Source organism: Cetorhinus maximus, unplaced genomic scaffold, assembly GCF_964194155.1.
Source record: "Cetorhinus maximus unplaced genomic scaffold, sCetMax3.hap1.1 HAP1_SCAFFOLD_870, whole genome shotgun sequence".
Classification (NCBI taxonomy): domain Eukaryota; kingdom Metazoa; phylum Chordata; class Chondrichthyes; order Lamniformes; family Cetorhinidae; genus Cetorhinus; species Cetorhinus maximus.
In genome coordinates, this window is record NW_027596812.1 from 20,149 (window position 1) to 47,380 (window position 27,232).

The 27,232-nt window shown below is 43.6% G+C and overlaps 1 pseudogene across 1 annotated transcript; it reads left to right on the forward strand.

The window, feature by feature from the left end:
* Positions 1 to 7,720: 7,720 nt before the first annotated feature.
* LOC144674965 (Ig heavy chain C region, membrane-bound form-like) lies at positions 7,721 to 26,875 on the forward strand (annotated as a pseudogene). Its single transcript, XR_013574709.1, has 10 exons — positions 7,721 to 7,828; positions 7,957 to 8,260; positions 8,711 to 8,721; positions 9,480 to 9,548; positions 20,144 to 20,440; positions 20,656 to 20,970; positions 21,590 to 21,898; positions 22,615 to 22,944; positions 26,427 to 26,554; positions 26,693 to 26,875. The product of XR_013574709.1 is annotated as an Ig heavy chain C region, membrane-bound form-like (transcript).
* The last annotated feature ends 357 nt before the right edge of the window (positions 26,876 to 27,232 follow it).

Below are 27,232 nucleotides of genomic sequence, written 5' to 3' on the forward strand. Positions count from 1 at the left end.
AAAGTTCAAAAGGCATTCCCTCCGCTGAAACCCACCACCAATGGTAGGTACCATTGAACAGAAACAGAACTGGACCAGCCATATAAATACTGTGGCTCCAAGAGTAGGTCAGAGGCTGGGGATTCTGTTGTGAATAACTCACCTCCGGACTCCCCGAAGCCTTTCCACGATCTGCAAATCTGTAAGTCAGATGTCTGTTGGAAATTGTTTACTTTCCTGGACGAATGCAATTGCAGCAACACTCAAGAATCTCCACACGAACCAAGGGAATCAAGCCTTTGAAAGGCACCTCATCCAGGAGCTAAACATTCACTCCCTTCACCACAGACACACAGTGGCTGCAATGTGTACCATCCACAAGATGCACTGTAGCAACTCGCCAAGGCCTCTTTAACAATACCTTCCATACCTGTGACCTCCACCTCCCAGAATAACAAGGGCAACAAACACATGGGAGCACATTGCCCTGCATCCTCCTACACATACAACTCTATAGGTGGGAAATTGGTCTTGGGCACTGGTAAAGGAGAAGCGATATCTGAAATCTAATTCTGCTGACTGCACTAAAGGTGAATATCAGGTGTTGCGTAGCAAATACGGCCGATCCGTTACCGCCCATTTCAGGCTACTGCCAGATACCAACTTCTAGCCTAACATCTTCATATTACTTCTCATCTCACAGAAACATGGAGTAATGCAGCCATAATTTAAACAGAGGCATAAATAAAAGCTAAACTCTGCGGATGCTGGAAATCTGAAATAAAAACCGAAAATGCGGACAAATTCAACAGGTCTGACAACACCTATGGAGAGAAAAACAGAGTTAACATTTTGATTCCGTATGATTCTTCTTCAGTGACATAGTCTAGCGCCGTAGTTAAAATGCCCAGATCTGGGAAATATAGACATAGTCAATATGTAATACAATATAAACAGAGACAGGGCCTAGTTTAACACAAACAGAGACAGGGCCTAATGTAATATAAATGGAGTCAGGGTCCAGTACAATGCAAACTGAGATGACTTCCAGAGGAACATTAAGGAGATGATGTCTATTTTAATACAAACAGAGGCCTGATCCAGCACAATGAAATAAAGTAGTTCCCTGGAAATTAATAATCGAACCAGGATCCTGTATAACATGGGAAGGACGATTGTGCAGTGGGAACGCCACTGGCTTAGTAACCTAGAGATCCAGGCCTTTTCCCTGGGGATAGGGGTTTGAATCCCCGTTATGGCAGCATGTGGAATCCAAATTCAATTAATAAATCTGGAATTGAAAGCTCATCTCAATAATGGTGACCATGAAACTATAATCGATTATATTAAACATCCATCTGGTTCACCGATGTCCTTTAGGGAAGGAAATCTGCCATCCTTACCCAGTCTGGCCTACATTTTTTTTCTTCGTTCATGGGAATGTGGGCGGCACCTGCTTGGCCAGCATGTATTGTCCATCCCTAATTACCCTTGAGAACAGTTTGGCTTGTTAGGCTATTTAAGAGTCAACCACATTGCTGTGGGTCTGCAGTGACATGCAGTCCAGACCAGATGGCATTAGTGTGAACCAGATGGGTTTTTACGACAATGATTTCATGGTCATCATTAGATTTTTGAATTCAAATTTCATCATCTGCCGTGGTGGGATTCAAGCACAGATCCCAAGCAAATTACTAGCCCACTGAGAATGCCACTACGCCACCGCCTCTCATACATATAACTCCAGACCCACAATTTTGTGCAGTCCCATTCTCCGGTTATTTGTTTAATTGCCCACCACCATTAATGACTGGATGTGACAGGACTGCAGAGGTAAAATCCAATCCGTTGGATGTGGGATCTTCCAGACTACATGATATAAATATTGGTATTGACTGGTGCAGTATTAATTGAAACAGGGTACAGTGAAATATAAGCAGAGACAGTGTTTAGTCTAACATAAAAATAGATGGAGTCCACTTTAAAAAGACAGAGACAGGGTCCAGTGCTGTATTAATTGAGACAATGCCTGCTTCATGGAATGTATCCATCAAGATTTCACATCCATCTGCTGGCCAAACTGTGTAATTGCAGCTACAGTGAAACTGTCGCTGTCAGGTTCGATCTTTGACATTATTGTATCAAGAATCTCCTTCCCCAGATGTAATACCACATCATCTTCTGCGGGAGGTGTCAAAATTTAACAAAATTCAACTAATTGCAGATGAACCTGATTGATTAGCGCACGTTAAATTCAGCACCAGAGTAAAGCGGTCCAATTCCTGGTGATGTATCTATGTTCATCTTAATTAAAGGGAGGGATGTTGACCAGGGAGCTGTATGGAGGCCATGGGAACTTTAATGTACCTCAATAAACATAGTGTTGGGGAGAGTTTATTGGTTCATGATACCGCCTGAAAGACAGTTAGGGTCATTTTCTTCAATAGTTAAGTGCTACGGAGCCTCCCAGGAAGTCAAGCTGAGATCTTAAGTTGAAGCACAAGATGCAATTTTGGCCTGTGTGTGTATGTGTGTGAGGAAAAGGGAGAAAGAGAGAGAAACACATCATAGTGTTTGCAATTGAATTTCACGAAGATCCTGGACAATCTTCCATCTATGAAAGGTCACAGACACACAATGGAAACAAATCCATTTCAGATGTGCTGGTGGCTGAGGAGGCCAATTGTTGTGAGGCAGATTCTGCCGGAACTGCTGCACATGAAGCTACAAAATCTCGTTGTGGGCTGTTTTTTTTTTCCGGCGATGGCCTCGATTTCCAAGCCGCTGTAGTCGCCGGTCATCGTGGTGGTTCACGCCAACTAACAGGAGGTGTCACCATTTTCCTCAGTCATCACTTAGTTACACTCAGTTGTGATAATCGATATTTTGGGCCTTCATTTCAAGCATCCTTGAAGCGGAGCTTTGGGTGTCCCATTCGTTGTCTTCCTCCGGCTACATCTACATACAGCGAGTCCTTGTGCATGTGACCATCTTCCATCCTGTGTACGTTCCCAAGCCACCAAAACCACCTGTTTAATGAGCTCTGAAGTCTTGGGAGCTCTGCCTGTTGGGAGTTCCACTGCATTCGTGACTTTATCCTGCCAATATATACCCTTAATGTGCATCAGGCAGTGAAGATGGAAATTGTGGGGCTTCTTCCATTGACAGCTGTCAGTCGTCCATGTTTCACGGCCATACAGCAAGGTGCTGAGAATACAGGCCTTATAAACCATCAGCTTGGTCCTAAGCGTCAGCTTGATGTTATTCCAGGGATGTTTCATGTGTCAGCCAAAGGTGGCAGCTGCTTTCCCCTTGCGGGTACCAAGTTCTGCAGCAAAGAGCAGGCTCCCTGTCACCGTGGAACACAGGTAGCAGAATTTTCTTCCACCCGGGTGTTATTTAGTGTGATCAATGGCGGAAATGCAACACCTTGTCCCATGACCACGGTTTTCTCCATGCTTATAGTCAGGGAGAACAAGTTCCAACAAGTCAGTTCATCAGTCTTTGTGGATGAGTATCCGTTTTGATGACAGGGTTATCAGCGTGGAGGAATTCTCTGATCAGGATGCAATGTGTTTATGCCTTCGCTTTCAGTCTTCGAGATATTGGAGTTTGGACTGAGTGTGTAAGTAGGCTCCTTCTGTATCTACGGGGAAGGCAAAGATCAGTATCATGGGGAAGAAGATGCCCAACCGAGTGGGGCTAGGACACAGGCCTGTTTCACTCCATTCTTCACTCCGAATCTGTCGTAAGTGGAATCACCCATCTGTACAGTGCAGTGCATGTTGTCATGGAAGGAGTAAATGAGACTGAGGAGCTTTGGTGAACAGCCAATTTCCACAAAAATCTTGTAGACCCCTGTTCTGCTGACGGTGTCGAGTGTATGGAGCAGATCATGTCCAGAGTACACCTCCTGACACAAACATCACACTGTGCTTCGGCATGCAAGTAGATGAAGTCTTTAAAGTATGACCCGAGCAAAGGCCTTCCCTGTGACTCTATGAGTGAGATATCCCTGTAGTTGTTGCAGTCACCTCTTCGGCTTTGTTTCCGGATAGTGTGATGTTTGGTGCATTATTCATCTCCTGAATATTACCTTACAGCAGTGAAGGAGAAGGTCGTAAAGGCGAGAAAAATAAACAATCAGATACACCAATTTGCATCAATTCACAAAGATAAATAATTATATTCACCAATTATCACCTAGCCACAAAGATAGATAATTGTATTCTTCATTTATCACCAATGCACAAGATAAATAGCTATATTCACCAATTATCATCAATTCACAAGATAAATAATTATACTCACCAATTATCATCAATTCACAAAGATAAATAATTATATTCACCAATTATCACCTAGCCACAAAGATAGATAATTGTATTATTCATTTATCATCAATGCACAAGATAAATAATCATATTCACCAATTATCAAGAATCCACAAAGATAAATAATTATATTCACCATTTATCAATTCACAAAGGTAAATAATTATATTCGCTAATTATCATCCATTCACATGGATAAATAATTATGTTCACCAATGATTTTCAGCATTTTATTTCATATAAAGTGTTATTGTGGTTCATTTAATATCATTAACATTGGCCATTCTGTCAGTAAAGAATCACATCTGTCCCAGAATTCAGTGGGAAATGGAATTAAATCAGACCGAGGATAATGAGCAGCTACCCAGCAGCCTCTGCGCTTTATTGACAAGTAATCACCTCATCATCACACAGAAACTCCTGATAGATAACTGGAGTGTGTGAGGATTTGTAAAGTGAAGGTATGAATAAAGCTACCTGGACCTGACGTGAAGTTAATAAATATTTAAATCCAGATTTGTTATTTCCCTCGTTTGGAAGGTAATGAAACATTTGCGGCTCTCCGGCGAGCTTCACACAATTTCTGTTTCCACAGTTAAAATGTTTAACCAGTTACCTTCACTCATTTGGGTGAGGTTATGTTGAATGTCTTGTTGGACATGAAAGGGCCACATGTTCCAAATATTACAATCCTCCGCCCTAAACAGAATAATGTGTCCGCTTTCTGTCTTAAAGATAATGATTCCCCATCAGCAGGGAAGAATCATCAGTACCGCAGGGACATCTCCAGCCTCTTGGGGACGTTCAGCTCTTTAGTTCTAGATAGCACGGGGCTGGAATTCATCCGGAAAATCTGGAAGGGCTGAAGGTATGAGACTGACACAAATGAAATATAGGACCAGCTTCAAGGTATGAAGTAGTCAAGCACAAAGATGAGAACGTAGAAAAACATTTTCAGGCGCATTTATCGATACATCGATTAATTCATTCACTGATTCCTTATTCTAAATATTCAGGCATCCAACTGTCATTCATGCCTGCATCACTGCAGCCATCCCTCCATTCTTTGACAGGCGGTGGTGTTGTATTAATGTCACTGGACTAGTCATCCAGAGACCCAAGCTATTCACCTGGAGACACGAATTCAAATCCCACCATGGCAGCTCGTCGAATTTAAATTATATAATAAATCTGGGATTGAAAGCTGGTTCCAGTGAAAGGAACCGTGAAACTATCATCGACCGTGGGGGGAAAAAATCATCTGGCTCACTAATGTCCTTCAAGAAAGGAAATCTGCCACCGTACCTGGCCTGGCCTACATGTGACTCCAGATCCACGGCAATATAGCGGACTCTAACTGCCCTCTGAAATGGCCCAGCAAGGGTCTCAGTTCAAGGGCAATTAGGGACAGGCAACAAATGCTGGCCTTACCAGTGACCCTCGTATCCCGTTAAAGAGTAAAGGGGCAGAAAATCACGCAAGCATTCATGTTTATCCATTACAAAATGTGTCCTCTCCCTGAGTCCTCTCTGATTGTCTGTAATTCTTTCCATCCATCCATCACAATATTATGATGTGTTGGAGAGTTCCTCCAACGAGCTACTGATGCTAACAGGGTGTCAGAGAAGCTGGATAGCTTTCTATCCTGAGAGATTGGAGCAGTTCATACAGGTTCATAACTTAAAGAATAAAATGGACCCCTGTGCTGTTGCTGGGTAGATTTGTTATAAATAGGACTTGTTGACAATGTTAACGGTTTGAAGTTGGCTTGCAGCCAAGCGGTCAGTACTGAGGAAACAGATCTTTCATTTACTGCACAAACCCCCAGATGCTTCCTATAAACAACATTGGACATTCGAGCCTCCCTGACTGCAGCCGGCTGGATTGCTGCCAAATACTGTGTGGGGCAGATTAGCTTGGATATGAATGAACAAAATGGGATTCAGCAATTCAAGCAATATTGCTTTCAGTCGCACACGAAATACACATTATAAACTGTATTTCATCTAAGGAAATGTTTCAATGAATGCCGTGTTCACTATGAGATTAAACACGATGAGAAAATATTAAATTGGCCATATACTGTTTAGTTTATATTATTTCTATGTAAAGGGCGTTCCAGTTATTAAAGATGGTTTATTAAGAACTTCGTGAAGTGCGAGAGAGCGATGTTGATGGTCCCAATCCCCCAGTCTAATGCAATGAGTAGAATGGCAAAAAGTTAAAAGAAAATCAGAGAGTTGTCTTGAACCCGCAAGAATTCATTGAATATTCTCCGAGTTGTGCACCTCATTTAACCTGAGGGATCTCTAATACCTGATTAGCACCGTGTACTGTACAGTTTAATTTGTGCTAATTTCGATTACTGAACAGTCCCTCTCATAGCTGCCAATATTCTCCGAGTTGTGCACCTCATTTAACCTGAGGGATCTCTAATACCTGATTAGCACCGTGTACTGTACAGTTTAATTTGTGCTAATTTCGATTACTGAACAGTCCCTCTCATAGCTGCCAATGAGTGGAGAAATGATCAGTTCATGACCCGCTTCTGTGGAAGATAAAACATTCATTCCTATGATATTATGTCATATGCCGCAAAGTCCTGATATCCTGTATTCCCAATACCAGTGAATGGTAGACAGCCAGTAGCCAATCAAATTAGCTGCAATGATTTGGATGCTGAAGGATAACTTTGCTGATCTCCGCGTCCGTTCTGATTCATTAACTTCTCTGTCAATAGTTGTAAATTTTATGTTTCTCTGTAAACTTACTGTTTAACTATCAGGCAGGCGGGCTTCTTTTACACTAATTTTCACAGGGTTGCCCAAGGGTTATTCGAGAAATGCAAGGGGAGACATTGTATAATGTGAGGAGATTCTGCTTATCTCCAGACCCAAATTGTACAGCGAAAGCCACCCACACTGTGAATAGTTCATCCCCCGCCTTGAGTTACACAAATCAATAATAATTCCTTTGACTGATGATACTTTATTGCTGCAATGAGATAGAGACCCGGAGTTGCTGCAAAACAGACTGACAGTCCCTTTATTCCCTGATAATATATTTTTTTTTAGGCTCAACCCCTTGTGAAGTAGTGTAGAAATAAAGGGACTTAATTTACAATTGAATTAGTTATTTTGATAAACTGATCCTCAACTGCAATTTCACCATTAGAACCAATGGAGACATTACAATGAATTTATTCAGTCAAATATCCCGTCACAGATAAAATGTCCACTTTTAACAATAACCCATTGTAAATATCTGAGTCCATTCTGTTGGGGATGTGGATGGTGGGGCGTGGATCCAGTCGCCGCCTCCACCAGGGAATCAACAGGCGGCGCCTGGAAACCCGCCCCCTTCTGCCGGGTATTTAAATGCCGCTCACTGGGGCCGGAATCCAACAGTCCGGGAGCTGGTTTGTTCACTGAGTTCTGGACAGAACCATTTTCCCCAAGTGGCCAGAAGGATGAGGTCGGCGATTTCTCTCAGTTTGTTGCTGACTTTCTTATCCCGTGAGTAGTTTTTATTGTCCAAGTCTCTCACTGTTACTGTCTCAGTGTTAACCTCTCTTTGGAATATTACAGAGTCAGGAATCATTTCACCAGGATTAACCCTCGGGGTTTTTGATATATTTTTACAGGTGTCCAGTCGGAGGTTGTGTTGACTCAGCCAGAGGCAGAGACGGGGCGTCCCGGAGGCTCCCTGAGACTGACCTGTAAAACCAGCGGCTTCGATCTTGGCAGCTACAGGATGTACTGGGTCCGACAGGTTCCCGGGCATGGGCTGGAGTGGCTGGTTCACTACTATAGTTCATCAAACAACGGCTACGCCCCAGGAATTAAGAATCGATTTACTGCGTCCAAAGACACTTCAAGGAACATCTTCTCCTTGGACATGACGAGCCTGAAGACTGAAGACACCGCCATCTATTACTGTGCAAGAGAGTCACAGCGAGAGGAACCAGGGCTGCACCCGAACAAGAACAGATCGAGAGGGACTCAACAACTTCCATCGTAATCTGACGGTCAGTACTTGCTTTAAATGTAATATTAACTGTAATCATCAGAACCAGACAACAATCCGCTTCCGACAAACGTAAAACAGTACATTTAACAGTGAAACCTTACAACCCAATGGATATAATGGGCAGTGCTTTTGGCTGTGTTTATATTTACTGTTAACAGTTTCCGCAATTACAGACTTGGATATCATGCACACTTTAACATGTCTGATACTTGGAGGGGTCTCTATTCGTTGAGTTTTGTAAATTGATGCATAAAGATTAAACTGTATCAGTAGTAAACGTCTATTTGAAATGAACATTGAGAGGCAGCACTGAACAGAGATTGGGTGCAGTTTTTGTGCGGGTGTATTTCACTGTGATACTACGGCAGTGGGTCACAGTGCTGTCCACAGCGACATCCTCATACAAAAACCTCAGAGAAGGAGTTTGTTCAAATTGGTGATCACTAACACAGCAGGAACGTCAAAGAAAATGAGATGTAAATAAAATAATGGATAGATGTAACATTGGTTTGTAATAAGATATAAAAGTCTTCTATTTTGTTCGTGCTGACGGACACGCTAAATCTGCAAACAGGTTATAAAAGTATTTAATTCATATTTATAAATATGACCAGCACCAGCTGAAATATCTCACTGATTCACTCTAAAGCGAATCGGAATCATGTTTTTGGAAAGGGCAGTGAGATTAAATCTCTGTATTTTTAGTGAACAGTCTGCCGCAGTATTTGACATGGTGTGTCTCACTGTGATATACTGGATGGCACAGCAGTTACTGTCAATACAAAACCCCCTCAGCATTAATTGTGTCTGCCTGGGTCAGTGCTCGCTTTTACAACCAACTATATTTACATTGAAGTCTTTTTTTTATGTCCAGCACTGCCCAAAAAAACATGATTTAAGATGGAAAAGCTGTGATAATTATCCATTCATCAGTTGGTGATTTCAATAACATGTTCATGTGTGACTCTGTGAAATGTAAAACATGAGGGCCATTGATGAATAGCTAAAGATATCTACAACGCAAATATAATTTCGTGAAGATTCATCGTGATCTTATTTTGCCTTTGAATTATGAATATTTAAAATAATGGTGGATTTCTGATTTTTTCGTGCAGGGACAGTTATTGTATGGAACAGCCCAGGGAATGTAATACTGTGACGCTATGGACTACTGGGGACAAGGGACCATGGTGACGGTGACTGCAGGTAAGAACCATGCACTTATTTAATAATTGTTTTATATTTTTGTCTATTTTTATAATTCATTCGTTCACTGAAATGTGGGTTTGGTGGATTCTGTATTGAGATTTTTCACTAATGTTTCATATGATTCTGCTGAAAAAGGTTTTCTATAATTTGGCTGTTTCTCGACAAAACAAGTGCTGCTGAGGGATTCAGTCCCTGGTGGTTGAGATTTTGAGTTTATCTGCTGAGGTTACTGTATGGCCGGGCTACTTGAAATGCTCAACGTCTGTTCAAACAGTTTGACGTTTCTGCAATGTTTAATCTCGGTGACATCTAATGGCTGCGGGTTTTACCATCTACTGCACAAGGGTTTAAATATGTTTGAAATCAAACCCAATATTAACAAAATATGCTTAAGTTTCAATGTTAATTTATTGAACATGTTCCGCCTACTCACAATGCTGTTGACATTATTCCATTTTTCTGTTTAGTTTAATTATTCATTCATCTGGTGACGAGCGGGTTGTCTGGATTCGACATTGAGATTTTCTTACAATGTTACATTGGATTCTGTTGGAAGTATTTGTAGAATTGAGCTGCTTCTCCATGAAACAAGTTTCAGCCCCTCAGTGATGTTATTAGGTCTTTTTCTCCTGAGGAGAGTGTGTGTCTGGGTGACTTTGAATTCGTAGAATTTGTGAAACGGTTTGGCGGTTCTGCATTATTTCTGCATTGTTCAAACTCGGTGACATTGAGCGGTTACAAGTTTTGTGATTGAATGGAAACAGTCTACGCGTTTGCATGTACTTGAAGCGCGATTGTAGGAAAAAACGGGCAGGCTTCAGAAATGGCAAAAACATTTAAAGATGTGTTAGAACATTTTGTTTTTTATTTTAAGTGATAACTGCAGATTAAACTAAACCATGGATTACGGCGCTCATTCAGAACACAATTCGTTACTGCAATCAGAAACTAAATAATTAACAAGTTTTCAAATTGTAGAGTTACATTAATATAATTCAAACAATTATAATGTGGTAATATTTTTCCATATTGACTGAACAGATTTCATGTTAACATAATTGATCATTAATTGCCTTTCACAATTCTGCTGTGCACTGCGCACTATTAACATGATCGGGAAAGTTTTTAGGCTGGAAACATTTTGTGATTATGCATGTAAAAATTTCAAGAAGAACATACTGATTTACAGAATTGTTCAGATTCACAAGAGATTTTGAATTACTTTTTTATATCCCTGATAACCTTTGCATTGACTTAAAGAGGAGTTTGACATTGCAGTTTGGCAATATGTCTATCCGGTTATTACATTCTTTCTGTGCAGCCCTAACCATATTATTCCTCCAATGTCATTGGGATTTGGATAGCGAGATAATTGTCACTAATCTAGTCTTAAGCAGTTTTCGGGGGGGTGGAATTTGCTGGCAGTAAAGGAATTGTTCTTATATGTTTTTGGAACTGTCGGAAGGTTCAAACTGCATGTGATTAGAGATTGACAAGTAAGAGTTTGAAATTCGAACAGATTAATTTAATTGCAAACATTAATATTAGTTTTGAACTTAATAACGACATCCTGTCTCCCATAGCTCTGCTGTACACAGGATAGAATTGTAGGAGAAGAACGGATTATATCTGAGCTTCAAGTTTAATTCTTATTAAATATTAAATTGAAGAACAAAATCTCGAATCAATTTGCTGGTTATATTTCATTGTCGCAGGTGATCTGAATGAATTGTTCTCATCAAGTTTTATACTGATCAATTTGGATCTTCTTTCAATGAACAATATATTTAATAATTAAATTATAGGGATTGTTATCTAGGAAGCACTTCTATTGATAATAAGTAACTGCCAGGAGCATTTTTTGACATATACTTTCGAGTTAAGACAAGTTTGCTTTAGCAAACAGATGATGTTACAGCTCATCGACAGTTAATGCGGTGTGACCCCGCCAGATTTGAAAATATTTAAAATATTCCACTCATAAATTCATCGTGTGAATTACTCGATGAGAGTAGATGGAATTTATGATTTCTCAATGCGTTCAGAAACACGCACAGTTTACAATTTTGTACGTTAAAACAGAGCAGTAAAAGTAAAATGGTAAATAGTGATTAGATTTAAGTAAAATTGATACACTTGTCTGAATGTTTCCATCTCGTAATTTGAAGTTTATTGTTTAACATTGTTGTCAGTGTCAGTAATTTGAAGTTTATTGTTTAACATTGTTGTCAGTGTCAGGTTGATTTAAATAAACCCCAATTATTTCACAAAGTACCAGGAGAAACAAGTTTTCAATTATTGAAAACCATTTATTTAATATTATAGAGTAGAAATCAGCTAACAAGAAAATGAATTGAAAATAACAACATAATTAACTTATAATAAAATATTAGGGATAATTAATTCAACATAAATGAACTCCAACAATTGAGTAGTTTCCTGGTCATTATAGTGAATGCAAAATCTCTGAGTGGAGAGAATTTTTACTTGTATCCAAAATGAATTTAGAAAAGAATACTTTTCTTACTCAGCTGTGCTCAGCTCGATAAGGTGTTTCGCCTCGATGATTTTATTGGTTCTGTTTATCCCTAAAATCAAATCAAATCAGTGGGTAATCGGCTTTCAATGTGAATGTTTCCTGATTTGTTTAATTCTTACCCTGTCATTGAGTCTCTGTTACAGACACCAAATTACCCTGAATCTGTAATATTTGATGTGTTCATTTTCAGGGTAACTTAAATCTTGCATTGTTTGGAGATTTGAGACAGACAGGGAGAATTAGATGGAGTTCAAAGGGAGTTTTGAAATAAAAATCAGCTTAATTTCAAAAAGGTTATAGAATAATTGTAGTAAATTGACCATTGAAGAATTAGAATGAAACAGCTTGAATGAAATGCACAGATTGAACAGATCTATCTGCTGGGAACTCGTTTGTTGCACCATTTGTGTCTGTTCTGTTTCTGTGCGCGTGGTCACTGTGCTGGGACCAGGAATCTTCCTGACTGGTTGTAAATCTTCTGGTTCGCTCTCCTGTATTTCAGGAAGTGCAATTTGATTTATTTCTTCAAAAAACTTGTATCTGTGAGAAACGTGTAAGTTTGACTTTCTGCCCAGGCGCCTCAGAAATGAGATACCCAACCCATTGTGACAGTCAGAAAGGACAATTCAGAAACGACAGACAGACTGTCGAAGGAGATTCGGTCGACTTTAAGTCAGTGAAGTACCTGTCTTGGGAGTGTTCAGTTAGGCAATGCAGAGAGAGCTTTATTCAATTTTAATCCGTGCTGTAGCAGTCCTTGGCCGATTTGGTTGGACAGTGTGGAGGAACAAATTAACCTCTATCTTATTTTTAATCCTGTCATAGGATGTTGGGGTCGCTGGCAAGGCCAGCATTTGTTGTCCATCCCTAATTACCCCTTGAGGAAGTGTTGAAATGCCGCCTCCTTGAATAGCTGCAGGTTCACTCACAGTGCTGTTAGGTCGGGAGTTCCAGGATTTTGACGTATTCACAGTGAAGGAACGGCGATACAGTTCCAAGTCAGGATGATGGGTGCCTTGGAGGGGAACGTACAGCTGGCGGTACAAGCATACTGCTGCCCTTGTCCTTCTAGTTAGGAAAGGTTGCGGGTTTTGAAGGTGCTGCTGAAGGAGCCTTAGCGAGTTGCTGCAGTGCATCCTGTATATGGTAAACACTGCTGTCACTGTGCGTCTGTGGGGAAGGGTGTAAATGTTTCAGGTAGTGGATGGTGTACCAATTCTGTGGGCTGCTTTGTCCCGGATAGTATCGAGTTTCTTGGGGTTTTTTGAAGTTTCACACATTGAGGCAAGTGAAATCTATTCAATCCCAGTCCTGACTTGTGCCTTGTTTATGGTGAGTTGTCTTTGGGCGATACGAGTTGAATTACTCGCCACAGAATTCCCAGCCTCTGACCACCTCCTGCAGCCACCGCATTTATATCAAAACCAGATTGAACCCTCTCCTGGGCATATTTGATGGGACAATGTAGAGGGAGTTTTATTTTATATCAAACCAGTGCTGTACCTGACCCGGTGTGTTTGACAGTTGAGTGGAGAGTTGGCTTTCTGTTGAATCCCACCCTTGCAGCTGATGACAGGAGTGTACTGGGGGAGGAGTGGGGGCTTTAATCCATATCTTAACTTGTCCTGTTACTGACCTGAGAGTCTTCTCCCTGCAGAGGTCAAACAAACTGAATCAGCATCGAACTAACTGGCTGTGAGTTCTTGAACCAGATCTGTGAAAACAAATTGTTCCATTGCTCGGTTGAAATGACGAACGTTAATTGTTTTTAACAATATTTCTGGAGAGAACATGTATAAATTTTAATCAATTAATTATGTTTCAGCATTTTGAGTATCAGAAAATCATTGAACGTGAGTGAGCTGAACTTGAGCACAATTTCAGAACAAACAGAATCAGGGAGTGACAGTGAGGCTCCAGAGAGCAGCGCCTGTTCTGATCTGATCAGAAGCTTCGAGTTATTTAAACGATTGAAATGGACAATGACCAGACTCCCGCTCCAAACAACCAGCCGCGGGGGATTTGGGGAAAAGGAGCCGCCATCAAAAACTGAGTCATTGGACTGCCGTCTGCAGGGCATGAATGACAGAAATGAGAGAATGAGAGGATATCGGCCCTTCGATCCTGCCCTCCATTCAGTAAGATCATGGCTGATCTACCTCGACACACTCAGTCTCTTAACCACACACCCTCACTCGCTCACTCTCTCTGTCACGCATGCTCTCTTTGTCACACACACACACACTCACATTCTCCCTCTCACACTCAAATTCTCTTTAACATGCACACACTCTGTCTCTCACACATTGCCTCTCTCCTTCACACACACTGTCACACAGACACTCACATTCTCTCATACACATATTCTCTCAACTATACACACTCTCACACACGTGCACACTATCTCTCTCACACACACATGCACTCTTTCTTTCTCACACATGCACTCTCTCTCACACACACGCACACTCCCTCTCTTTTACGCACAACCACTCTCTCTCTCTCACATACATGCACCCTCTCTCCCACACACATACACACTCTCACACATGCACACACTCTCCATTCTCTCTGTCACACACACAGAAACACAAACACATTCCCTCTCACACACACTTGTTCACTCACACATGCACTCTCTCTTATTCTCTCTCTCTCTGACACAAACACTGGCTCTGTCTTTCACACGCTCTTTCTCTCCCACACACACACACGTTCGCTCTCTCACACACTTTCTCTCACACATTTATACTACCAATCACTCACACCCCTACACACTCTCTTTCTTTCTCTCTCTCTCTCTCTCTCTCTAACTCTCACACGCACACAGTCGCTCTCTCACACACACACACACAGCAGCTCTCTCTCACACACACATACTCTCTCTCACACACATTTCTCTATCTCAGACACTCTCACACTTATACTCCCTATGACACGCACAGAAAAACACACTCTCCCCCTCTCTCACACACTCTCTCTTTCTCTCTCTCTCTCTCCCACACTCACAAGCACACGCAGTCTTTCTCTCCCACACATTCTCCATTTCACACACACTCACAATTAAACTCCCTATCTCACACACACACACACACTCCGTCTCTCTCTGTCTCTGTCTCTCTCTCTCTCAAAAACACACATACACTTGCATGCACTCTCTCTCTCTCTTTCTCTCTCACACACACACACACATTATCACACACAGAAGTGGGCTGAAAATACTAATTGCAGAATGAAAATCCGTTAAGCTGCATGCATGTTCATTGCTCCATTTCTGAGGACCTGTTGTGTAAAATGAAATTACACAGGTGACATCACTGTATATGTGGAGAATTTCCAAGTGTTGAACCAAACATATAGAAACAAAAAAAAGGGAGATGTGGCGGACCACAGCCGCCTGGATCCCCAATACTGGTGCACACATGGTGCAAGAAGCCTGCACAGCCCATCCTGGTTTTGCTGTAACCGTCTCCTCCAGCCCCCTCAGTCTGCCTATTCTCGCACTGACACGGGTTTCTCAAAGAAAGGCATGGGTGTTAAAGCAGCTGGCCAGCGATCTACACTGCTGCCTGACTTTACACAGCCGGTGTTACTGAAAGCTGATCAATATGGAGAATCGGGACAAGATCGATTGAGAGGAAGAGGAGGAGGTGAAGGTGGTGGAGCCGAATGGAGGAGCCCCCAGCTCGGCTGTGGACAACAGGCAACGGAAAGCTGAGCTGGAGCGGAAAAACATCCGGAGAAACATCGCCTTGATGAGCCTCCTGCACCTGGGTCCCCTCACTACCCACAATCACTCACCCTCACCCACTCACTCACTCACCCTCACTCCCTCAGACTGACTCACTAACCCTCACTCACCATCGCTCACTCACTCACACTCGCTCACACTCACTCACTCAACCTCACTCACTCACTCACCCTCACTCACACACCCTCGCTCCCTCACCATCATTTCTTCACCCTCACTCACTGGCCCTCACTCACTGGCCCTCACTCACTGACCCTCGCTCACCCACAGTCACTCACTCACCCTCACTCCCTCACCCTCACTCCCTCACCCTTACTCACTCGCACTCCTCACTCACCCACCCTCACACACCCTCATTCATCCACCCTCACCCACCTTCACACACCCTCATTGACTCACCATCAATTACTCACTCACCCACCATCACTCACCCTCACTGACCCTTATCCACCCAGCTTCATTCACACTCATCCACCCCCCCTCACATACCCACTCACCGTCACTCACACACCCACCCTCACAGACCCACCAACCCTCACTCACCCGCTCATCTACCCTCATTCAAACACCCACCCTCATTTACTTATCCATCCTCACTCACCCACCTTCAGACACCCACCCTCGCTCACTCACCACCCACCCTCACTCACTCCTCCACTCACCCACGCACCCTCACGCAATCAGCCACCCACCCTCACTCTGTCACTCAGCCACTCTCACTGTCAATCATGCACATGCTCACTTACTAGATCACTTTTCCTAAATCGGTGTGTGGGAGGGCGGGACCTGCAGGGAAGAGAGACCTGGAAGCGAGGCCTGAATCCTCACAGTGTCAGAAAGTGGAGCATGGCCGAATGGAGTGATGAGCGTCGGTGGAAAGGTCAGAGAGCCTGACGAAAGTGCAGGGACCCGTGGAGTAAGTGCAGAGAGCTGGGGGGAAAGGGCAGAGAGGCGGGAGGGGGAAAGGGCAGAGAGGCGGGAGGGGGAAAGGGCAGAGAGGCGGGAGGGGGAAAGGGCAGAGAGGCGGGAGGGGGAAAGGGCAGAGAGGCGGGAGGGGGAAAGGGCAGAGAGGCGGGAGGGAGAAAGGGGAGAGAGGCAGGAGGGGGAAGGGAAGGGAGGTAGAAGGGAGAAGGGAAGGGAGGTAGAAGGGAGAAGGGCAGAGAGGCGGGAGGGAGGAAGGCAGAGAGGCGGGAGGGGGAAAGGGCAGAGAGGCGGGAGGGGGAAAGGGCAGAGAGGCGGGAGGGGGAAAGGGCAGAGAGGCGGGAGGGGGAAAGGGCAGAGAGGCGGGAGGGGGAAGGGCAGAGAGGCGGGAGGGAGGAGCGGTGAGGGGGAGAGGTTAGAGAGGCGGGAGGGGGAAAAGGCAGAGAGGAGGGGGTGGAAAGGGCAGAGAGGCGGGAGGGAGGAGCGGAGAGGGGGAAAGGGCAGAGAGGCGGGAGGGGGAAAGGGCAGAGAGGCTGGAGGGGGAAACGGCAGAGAGGCGGGAGGGGGAAGGGGCAGAGAGGCGGGAGGGGGAGGGCAGAGAGGCGAGAGGGGGAAAGGACAGAGAGGCGGGAGGGGGGAGAGCAGAAGGGGAAAGGGCGAGGGGCAGAAGGGGAAAGGGCGAGGGGCAGAAGGGGAAAGGGCGAGGGGCAGAGGGGGAAAGGGCGGGGAGGGGGAAGGACAGAGAGGCGGGAGGGTCATGGACAGGGAGGCGGGGGGTGGAAAGGGAAGAGAGGCTGAGGGGGGAAAGGCAGAGAGCCGTGGAATAAGTGCGGAGAGCTGGGGGAGAAATGGCAAAGAGGCGAGGGGGAAAGGGCAAAGTTGCGGGGGGGAGAAAGTGCAGAGATGCCGGGGCGGAAAGGGCAGAGAGACCGGAGGGGAAAGGCAGAGAGCCAGTGGTTTAAGGGCATAGAGGCGGGGGGGGACGGTGCAGAGAGGCGGAGGGTGGTGGAAGGGCTGAGATCCGGGCTATAGCGGGGAGATCCGGGCGATAGCATTTGCGAGCCGAGGCCCCAGACGCCCTGGGCCCCACTCTCTCTATCTCTCCCTCTCTCTCTCTCTCTCTCTCTCATTGTCTCTCCTCCTCCTGAAATCCTTTCCATTCCCGGGGAAAGGCATTCAGTACCTGGCATAAAAGGGAGACAATGTCTCTGTGCGCTTCCCCCTGGCTCCCTGTGCCTTTCTCCAGAGGGTGGTCGCTGCCCCTCCAAACACAACCTGTTTGTCTCCCACTTTTACTGCTGATAGGCTGACTAGCGGGCCTATCAGCAGCTAACGGGGTAGAAGGCTCGCCTGTGATTGGAGGAGCAGCTCCTTCCAGAAATCTTGAACTCCACTTACCCTCCTTACCAGCATTTTGAACAACGGCTCCAGGGTCCATATAGAGGGGCTTTGGGGGCCACAATCCAGCCGCGGGACACGGATTGGACAATAAAGGAAAATAAGGAAATTGGCAGAGAAGTTGGCCAAATATCTTGGCCTGAACGAGGTGGTTGCTAAAATAGCAGAGGCATTGGTTTTAATTTTCCAAACTCCCCTAGATTGTTGAAAGGTCTCATCAGATTGGAAAATAGAGAATAAGGCTTTTATATCAAATTAAGGAGGTAACGGGAAAGCAAGAATCGACAGGCCAGTTAGTTTAACATCTGTCCGAGCGGAAATGCTGGAATCTATTATTAAGGATCCTATCACGGGTCACTAAGAAAATCCAAATGCAATTATGTAGATCCATCATGGTTTTGTGACAAGTGGAGTGCCACAGGGATCAATGCTGCGGCCTCAACTATTTACAATTTATATCAATGACTTGAATGAAAGGACCGAATGAATTTGCGAAATTTGCTGATGACACAAAGATAGATAGGAAAGTAAGTGGTGAAGAGGGGATTAAGGCCCAGCAAAGGGATATAGATAGGTTAAGTGAGTAGGCAGAAAAATGACAGATGCCGTATAATGTGGGAAAATATAAACTTGTCCAGTTTGGCAGGAAGAATACAAAAGCAGCATATTATTGAAAAGGAGAGATATTGCAGAAACTTGAGGTACAGAAAGATATGGATCCCTTGGTGCATGAATCACAAAATGTTACAATGCAGGAACAACAAGTGATGAGGAAGGCAAAGGGAGTGTTGTCATTTATTACAAGGGGAATAGAATATAAAAGTAAAGATGTTTTGCTATAGTTTAACAGGGCGTCGATGAGACCTCGTCTGAATTACTGTGTCCAGATTTAGTCTCCTTTAAGAAAGGATATAAAAGCATTAGAAGCGTTCAGAGAATATTCATTCAAATGATACTGGGAGGTGTTGTTGGTTAACTTATGAGGAAAGTTTGGGTAGGCTGGGCCTGTATCTATTGGAGTTTAGAAGAATGAGAGCTGATTTTATTGAAACATATAAAATCCTGGGGAAAATTGACAGGGTGGATGCTGAAAGGATGTTTCCACTTGTGGGAGAGACTAACGATAGGGAACACAGTTGGAAAATAAGAGGTCTCCCATTCTGGCAGAAATGAGGAGATTTTATTTTTCTCTCAAAGGGTAGTGAAAGTTTGGAACTCTCTTCACCAGAGTGCGACGGAGGAGAAGTCATTAATATTTCAAGGCAGAGGTAGAGAGATTCTTCATTGACAAGGGAGTCAAAGGTTAGCGGAGAATAGGCGGGAATATGGAGTTAACGCCACAATCAATCAGCTATGATCGGAGTGAATGGTGGAGGAGGCTCGAGAGGCAGAATGGCCTACTCCCGCTACTAATCCGCATGTTCACATGTACATACGATTGGAAAATGTCGTACTTACTGTAACTGGTATTCAGTTTAGAGTTCTATGGTCATTATATAGGTACCATTACAAAGGTACTTTCTAAGGGTCTTTGCTATTCTTTGTTTTGGGGGGACGTGGAGAAGGGAGGGGGCATCAGCCAATTTGAGCAGAGCCAATTTCCAAACTGCAATGATATGAATGATGAGACAATTTCTCTATCACCAAGTGCTGTTGATTGAGAAATAAATGGTGGCGAAATAATGGTGGAAATCCTCTGCTCTTCCATCTTAATCCACTGAAGGGTACGTCATTCAGATGACATCAAAATGTTCTATTTTAGACATGGGATAGGGGCGGAAAAAGAGGTGTGGGTTTCTAAAGAGGTTCCGACAGATAAGGATCACCAAATGATGGAAATAATAAATGATCAAATGTGGATGTGGGTTTTAGTTGGAATATATTAGGATATGTTTATAGTTATAGTCAAATTTTGAGTTGTTTGGTGACTTAATGATCACAAATCACAGAGTCTAACTTGCTCAATCGGCCATTCTTTCCCAGCGACACCGTCTGCGCCCACTCTCTACAGCCTGGTCTCCTCCTGTCAGCAACACAACACCGACGGCTCCGTCACCTACGGCTGTTTGGCGATGGACTACTCCCCAGAAATCACTAGCCTGACCTGGAAGAAAGATGGGCAGCCGATCACTGGATTTAAGACTTACCCGTCAGTGAGAAACCAGAAGGGAACCTTCACCCTGAGCAGCCAGTTAACCATCACCGAGTCAGAGGGGGAATGCAGCAAAATCAAGTGTGAGGTTCAATACAGCGGTTCAGCCAAGAGCATTGAAATGCAATGTAAGTGTTGGGGAACCAGTGAGAAACAGAAAGGCTGTGATTAACCTGTATAGGGCCTTGGTTATAACACATTTATAGTGCTCTGCATAGATTTGATCCCTGCAAATTCTAGGGTTAGTGTCTATTAACGGAAAAGAACCTATTAAAATATAGGAATTAATTGTGTCTGTTATCAATTTCTTCTCCCAGAAATGTTTAACCTGTGTTTCTTGAAGGTCCTCCTGACATCGTCCCTCCAACTATTCTCCTCACCGTGAGTTCCCGGGAAGAAATCACAACCAACAAATTTGCAACCGCCGTCTGTTCAATCATCGATTTCCGACCAAATCCAATCACCGTGAAGTGGCTGAACAATGGACAACCCATGGATTCAGGAATTGTCACCTCTCCCGCCTTTGATGTGAACGGGAACTTCTCGGCGACCAGTCGGCTGAAAGTCTCCGCTGGGGAATGGTTCAGCGACGCGGTCTATACCTGTTAGGTCACTCACCAAGGGGTCACCCAAAGTCGAAACGCCACCAAGTGTGAGGGTAAGAAATACAAACCGAGGAAGCAATAGATCATTCTGCTCTCCGATGTTAATCAAATCAGGAATTTATTGCAGTTAGTAGACGGAACAACTTCTAATTTACTATCATGTAGTTATTGTTTAATTCCGATGTAAGGGCTGCATTCGGATTGTTCACCATTCAGGATTTTATCACGTCACGTCTCTGCATTGACGTCATAGAGTGAGTGAGGTGGACTTGACATTAGCTTTACCCTGAGTCAGCTGATCATACTTAGAGAGGCAGAAGGTGTCTGGAACCCTTCACTGGTAACAGCTTCGGGTTAGAGTGTTGGAAAGTGCATCCACCCTATTTATAAAACGGCTTTCAGTACTGCATTCCAGGGCCCAGGAATGGTATATTTGTATTGGGACTGGGGCAACGCAGATTCATGAGAATGTTACCGGGGCTGAACGACTTAAATTATGAGAACAATTTACACAGACCAAGCTGGTTTTCCATTGTGTAAAGAAAATTAAAGACGATATTTAGAGGTTGATATGTCCAAGGTGATTTATTCTCCTTCAGGGAGTGAAGGCTGAATACTGCTGTCCTGATTCTGAATGTGAAACTTTGGTTGATTTTCATTTCTGTCTCACAGGTGATTCCCACTGCAACGATCCCACAATTACTCTACTGCCACCGCCAATAGAACAGGTCTTACTGGAGGCGACAGTGACCTTAACCTGCATCGTTTCTAATGCTCCTTATGGAGTCCTCGTGTCCTGGACACAAGAGAAGAAGCCTTTGAAATCAGAGATCGCCGTCCAACCGGGAGAGGATCCCGACAGTGTGGTCAGCAACGTAAACATCTCGACACAAGCCTGGCTGAGTGGGGCTGAGTTCTACTGCGTGGTGAGCCATCAGGATCTGCCGACTCCTTTAAGAAGTTCCATCCACAAGGAACCAGGTGAGCGGTGAGATTGAAGCAATAAGTAGTTCAATGTGTCTATTTCCAGTGTAAGTGTAAGAATCAATATTTACTATTCAGTGTATTTATGGTCTACTCTGATTAGCAATTTCGCCAACTAAACGCTCTGGGCCTGTGGACTTTCAGGGGGAAATTGATAAGTAGATGAATGAACAATGAACTGAAGGCTGTGCCATTGGGTTTAGATGAAGCAAGATGGGAGGAGCCTGGTGCGAAGCTGTAACACCAACACAGACCAGTTGGGCCGAATGGCCTGTTTCTGTGCTGTAAACTTTGAGAAACTTTCTCGTCCAACCCCATAAGTTGTCAGGGAAAAGGATTGTATCCAACTCTGCCCCGAGCTGGAAAACCGGACAGATCCCAAAGATTTTTATTTATTAATTCATGGCGTGTGGGCGTCGCTGGCTGGGCCAGCGTTTATTGCCCACCCCTAATTGCCCTTGACAAGGTGGTGTTGAGCTGCCTTCTTGAACCGCTGCAGTCCATGTGATGTAGATACACCCACAGTGCTGTTAGGGAGGGAGTTCCAGGATTTTGATTCAGCTATCGTGAAGGATCGGTGATATATTTCCAAGAAGTGGATAATGAAACCCCTTAATATTCATCACAAAACACGTTTCTCTCACATCTAACCAGCGGTTTCATTGTCTACGAAATTATCCAGTTTATTGACATTTATTGTACATTTTCTGCAGGTAAAAATCTGCGGGAACCGTCCGTGTCTGTCCTCCTGCCCTCGGCAGAAGATGTCTCCGCTCAGAGATTCGTCTCCCTCAGCTGCTTAGTGAGAGGTTTCTCCCCCCGAGAGATCTTCGTCAAGTGGACCGTCAATGACAAGCCGGTGAATCCTGGGAACTACCAGAACACCGAGGTGGTGGCGGAGAACGGCAATAGCTCCTTCTTCATGTACAGCCTGTTATCCATTGCAGCGGAGGAGTGGGCCAGCGGCGCTTCTTACTCCTGTGTGGTGGGACATGAAGCGATCCCCTTGAAGATCATCAACAGAACGGTTGATAAATCCAGCGGTAAACCGAGTTTTGTGAATATTTCCCTTGCACTGATGGACACCGTTAATTCATGTCAATGAGAATCTCTCGGTTACGTTTCAAACTTCAATAAAAAAATAATAAAGTCCTTTTCTCCAATTGTGATTTAAATGCACCATCGCTTAATTAATGTTGTTTTCCACTTTTGCTAATGTTAGAGCTGTTTAGTTAAAATCGGATATTTCCAGGGCTCAGAACCAAGTCTTGTACACCCAGTGCTCCCAGCTCAGATACACCCTGGGTTAGAGACAGAGTAAAGCTCATTCATCACGGGATTCTGCAAAATAACATCACCAACTCTCCTCCCACTGAGGGGAAATCTAACAATTTCCTATTTCCGGCAAACAAACTCAGCACATTTAGATCTCGGTGTTGCTGCTTCTCTTATTGTCCATTCCTTTAAAATGGATGCCAGCTTTAAGTTGCTGCATCGCACCCACTGGGAATTGAAGTGAGGGTCACACAGAAACATGTCTCAACAATTCCCCATCAGAGAGAGGGGAAAATTGTTAACCCACTGTACCCCCCCACTTCCCCAATAGAAAGAGGGGGAGGGGAAATTGTTAACCGACTGTACCCCCACTTCCCCAACAGAGAGAGGGGGAGCGGAAATTGTTAACCCACTGTACCCCACTTCCCCAACAGAGAGAGGGGGAAGGGAAATTGTTAACCCACTGTACCTCCACTTCCCCAACAGAGAGAGGGGGAAGGGAAATTGTTAACCCACTGTACCCCCACTTCGCCAACAGGGAGAGGGGGGGGGAATTGTTAACCCACTGTACCCCCACTTCCGCAACAGAGAGAGGGGGAAGGGAAATTGTTAACCCACTGTACCTCCACTTCCCCAACAGAGAGGGGTGGAAGGGAAATTGTTAACCCACTGTACCCCCACTTCCCCAACAGAGCGAGGGGGAAGGGAAATTGTTAACCCACTGTACCCCCACTTCCCCAACAGAGAGAGGGGGAAGGGAAATTGTTAACCCACTGTACCTCCACTTCCCCAACAGAGAGGGGTGGAAGGGAAATTGTTAACCCACTGTACCCCCACTTCCCCAACAGAGAGAGGAGGAGGGGAAATTGTTAACCCGCTGTACCTCCACTTCCCCAACAGAGAGTGGGGAAGGGAAATTGTTAACCCACTGTACCTCCACTTCCCCAACAGAGAGTGGGGAAGGGAAATTGTTAACCCACTGTACCTCCACTTCCCCAACAGAGAAAACTGAAAGGAAAATTTTTAGCCAATTTTACTTCCACTTCCTAAACAGAAAGACGAGGAAGGCCATTGGTTAACCCGGTGTGTCTCCACCTTCTCAGCAGAGAGAACCGAAAGGGAAATTGCTTAGCCAACCAGACGGAGCAAAACTATTAACTCACTGGACTCTCAGTCCCCGAGCAGAGAATCTGGAAGGGAACGGGCATCTACTGTAAGGACCCAGTTACCAACAGCAGAAGTCGGCTTCTAGCTTACTGGCCACAAGTTTTAAAGTCCCATCATGCTTAAAATGTTGTAAAATATATATTTATGCAACATAATTTTAAGAAGTTTTCACACTCTTGTTCCAGTTAATCTTATGCTAAGATTGATTTCCCATAATCCGAATCTAAACTGGTTATTAAATCCTCCCTGGGTTGTTCACGGTTCTGCCCCTGAATTTTATGAGGCAGATGGTTGATTGTCTGCATTCGTTCACCTGATATCACCTTGCATCTCACAGAAAACACGTTTATACAGAATATTAAAAATATTCACCAAAATTTTCACTATCAGGGTCAGACTCGATCGTTGGGACCTGGTGAAACTCTGAAAAATAGTAAAAATGCACACAAGGGACACAAGTGGACGCACACAAACATACATACATACACACATAGGCACAGACACGCAGACACAAACACACACAGTACAGGCAGACACACACATACATACATAGGCACACACACACACAGGCACAGACACACACACAAACACACACACATAGACAAATACACATATGCGCACACACAAACACAAGCACAGACGCACAGACAGACACACACACACGCACACACAATCACACATAAACACAAATACACACACAAATGCAGGCACAGGAACACATATATACACAATCACACACACACACAAATACACACGTGCACACACACATACACACACTAACACACATATACACAATCTCACACACACAAACAAATAAAACCAGACAAGCAGACTCATACATGGACACAAATATGCATCATCACACATTCACAATAACAGAAATACAGACAAAAAGGCACACACTATCATATACATTAAAACAAGTACATGGATACACATGAACACATGCACACACATGAGTAGACGACACCCAGACAGTCAAACACATAGAGGAACAGACTAACACATTCACAGGCACACATGTAGACACAAACATGAAACACGCATATACACACGAGAACACAAAAAGCACACGTTAGTACGTATGAAAACATAAACACACATTGATACATAGTTTTAAATATCCATCAAGACACAAATGCACACATTAAAAACTCTCTCTCTCTCTCACACACACACACACACACACACGCTGTGACACAGACATTAATATGCAGACACATACGTGGAACACAAAAAGAAACATTAACACATATTAGCAGACAAGAACGCGTAAACACACATTAACACAGATAGTGATAAATAAACATAGATATCAATACATAAACACACACAATAACACACTCATACATACACATTGGCAAAAAAACAAAATATACATGCAGACGCAGACACAGAAATGCACAAGACAGCACTCATTGGCAAATGAACACACCTCAATACTCATACACACATATGGACACAGAAACAAAGGGTGATTCAAGGCACGATATACTCATGCACACATATATAAAAGCTAAAGCATGACACAAACGCCAGGCTATTGTAGAAGGTATAATTCAAATGCACTTTTTTAACCGATGTATTCTCCGGCAATTGTCCCTATTACATAATGATCCGAAAAGCACACTGAAACAATGTTCTTACTGAGAATCTGATTTAAGTTAATGACGCACCAAACATTCCCATCACAAATAGACAACCAAGATGGGAACTCACATCCGAGATTTTAAAAAGCAACGTTCATAGTTTCCAAATAAGTTGCTCAGTGAATCTCTCTCGATATCCATCATAATATTCTCCAATAATAGATCGTACGAAATTGTTCGAAAATAAACTGATATTGGAGATAATTTTCTATATTTTCCGACTCGGACTATACGAGGATTGTAAAGGAAGAACAGCTGTGGAGATAGTTACAGAGATAGGTTGCTGAAATTCACGAGCTTAACAGTAGATATATATTGAACATTAAATTAGAGAATACATTAATAACTTAGGAAAGAGTAAAGAGTATATTTTTTAAAAGATATCCAAGATTAATAAACAACCTAATTATATTTCCTCGGTTATATCCTCGCAGATTCCACAGATCGCACCTGGATTGAAGACTCTGAGGATGATAACGGCAACATCTGGACAACCGCTTCCACATTCATCATCCTGTTCTTCCTGAGCATTTTCTACAGCACTGCCGTCACTCTGGTGAAGGTCAGAAGATTCAATCCACTCACACTTCAAACTAACAGAAGCGGTTTGAAAAATCTCTCAATGTTTCATTGATTAAAACACTAACATAAATGTCCCACATTCTAAACATCTGCTTCATTATTTTATCCTCTTTTGCAGATCAAGTGACCGGTTGAATTTTGGACACCGTAGATTTTCCTCAGCCGTTTATTGAGATCTCTGTATTACGAATTTAAAATATGTCCTCTCGGTGAATCTAAAAATGAAATACCTTCAGTTCATGTTTCCGAATTTGTAACTAAGACAGTCATGGACGGTATTTCCGCTTCTCTGTTTGAAATGTGCGAGATAATTATGGCTGTGTTGTAATTGTACTTATAATTCCCCAGTAGTTTGAATTCCATGTGTAAATAAGTAGCTTTCCTCATTCCTCATTCACAATTATTCCCTTCCCTTTATGTTGAGCTCCGGTTTTCTCTTTCTGGTCTCTGTCACAGCTGTACATACAGTTGGCAGCTCAGAGCGAATGTGTTCTGTTCTCAGTGTGACTCAGTCATCATATTCAGTCCAGTTGACTTTAAAATAAACTTTTCTGTAAAATGTTCTCCGAAATTGTTAATAAATCATGAATGTGAAACAAACTGACTTTGCTGAACTCCTTTCCCCCAGGCCCATCGACACCGCTCCATTTCCCCTATT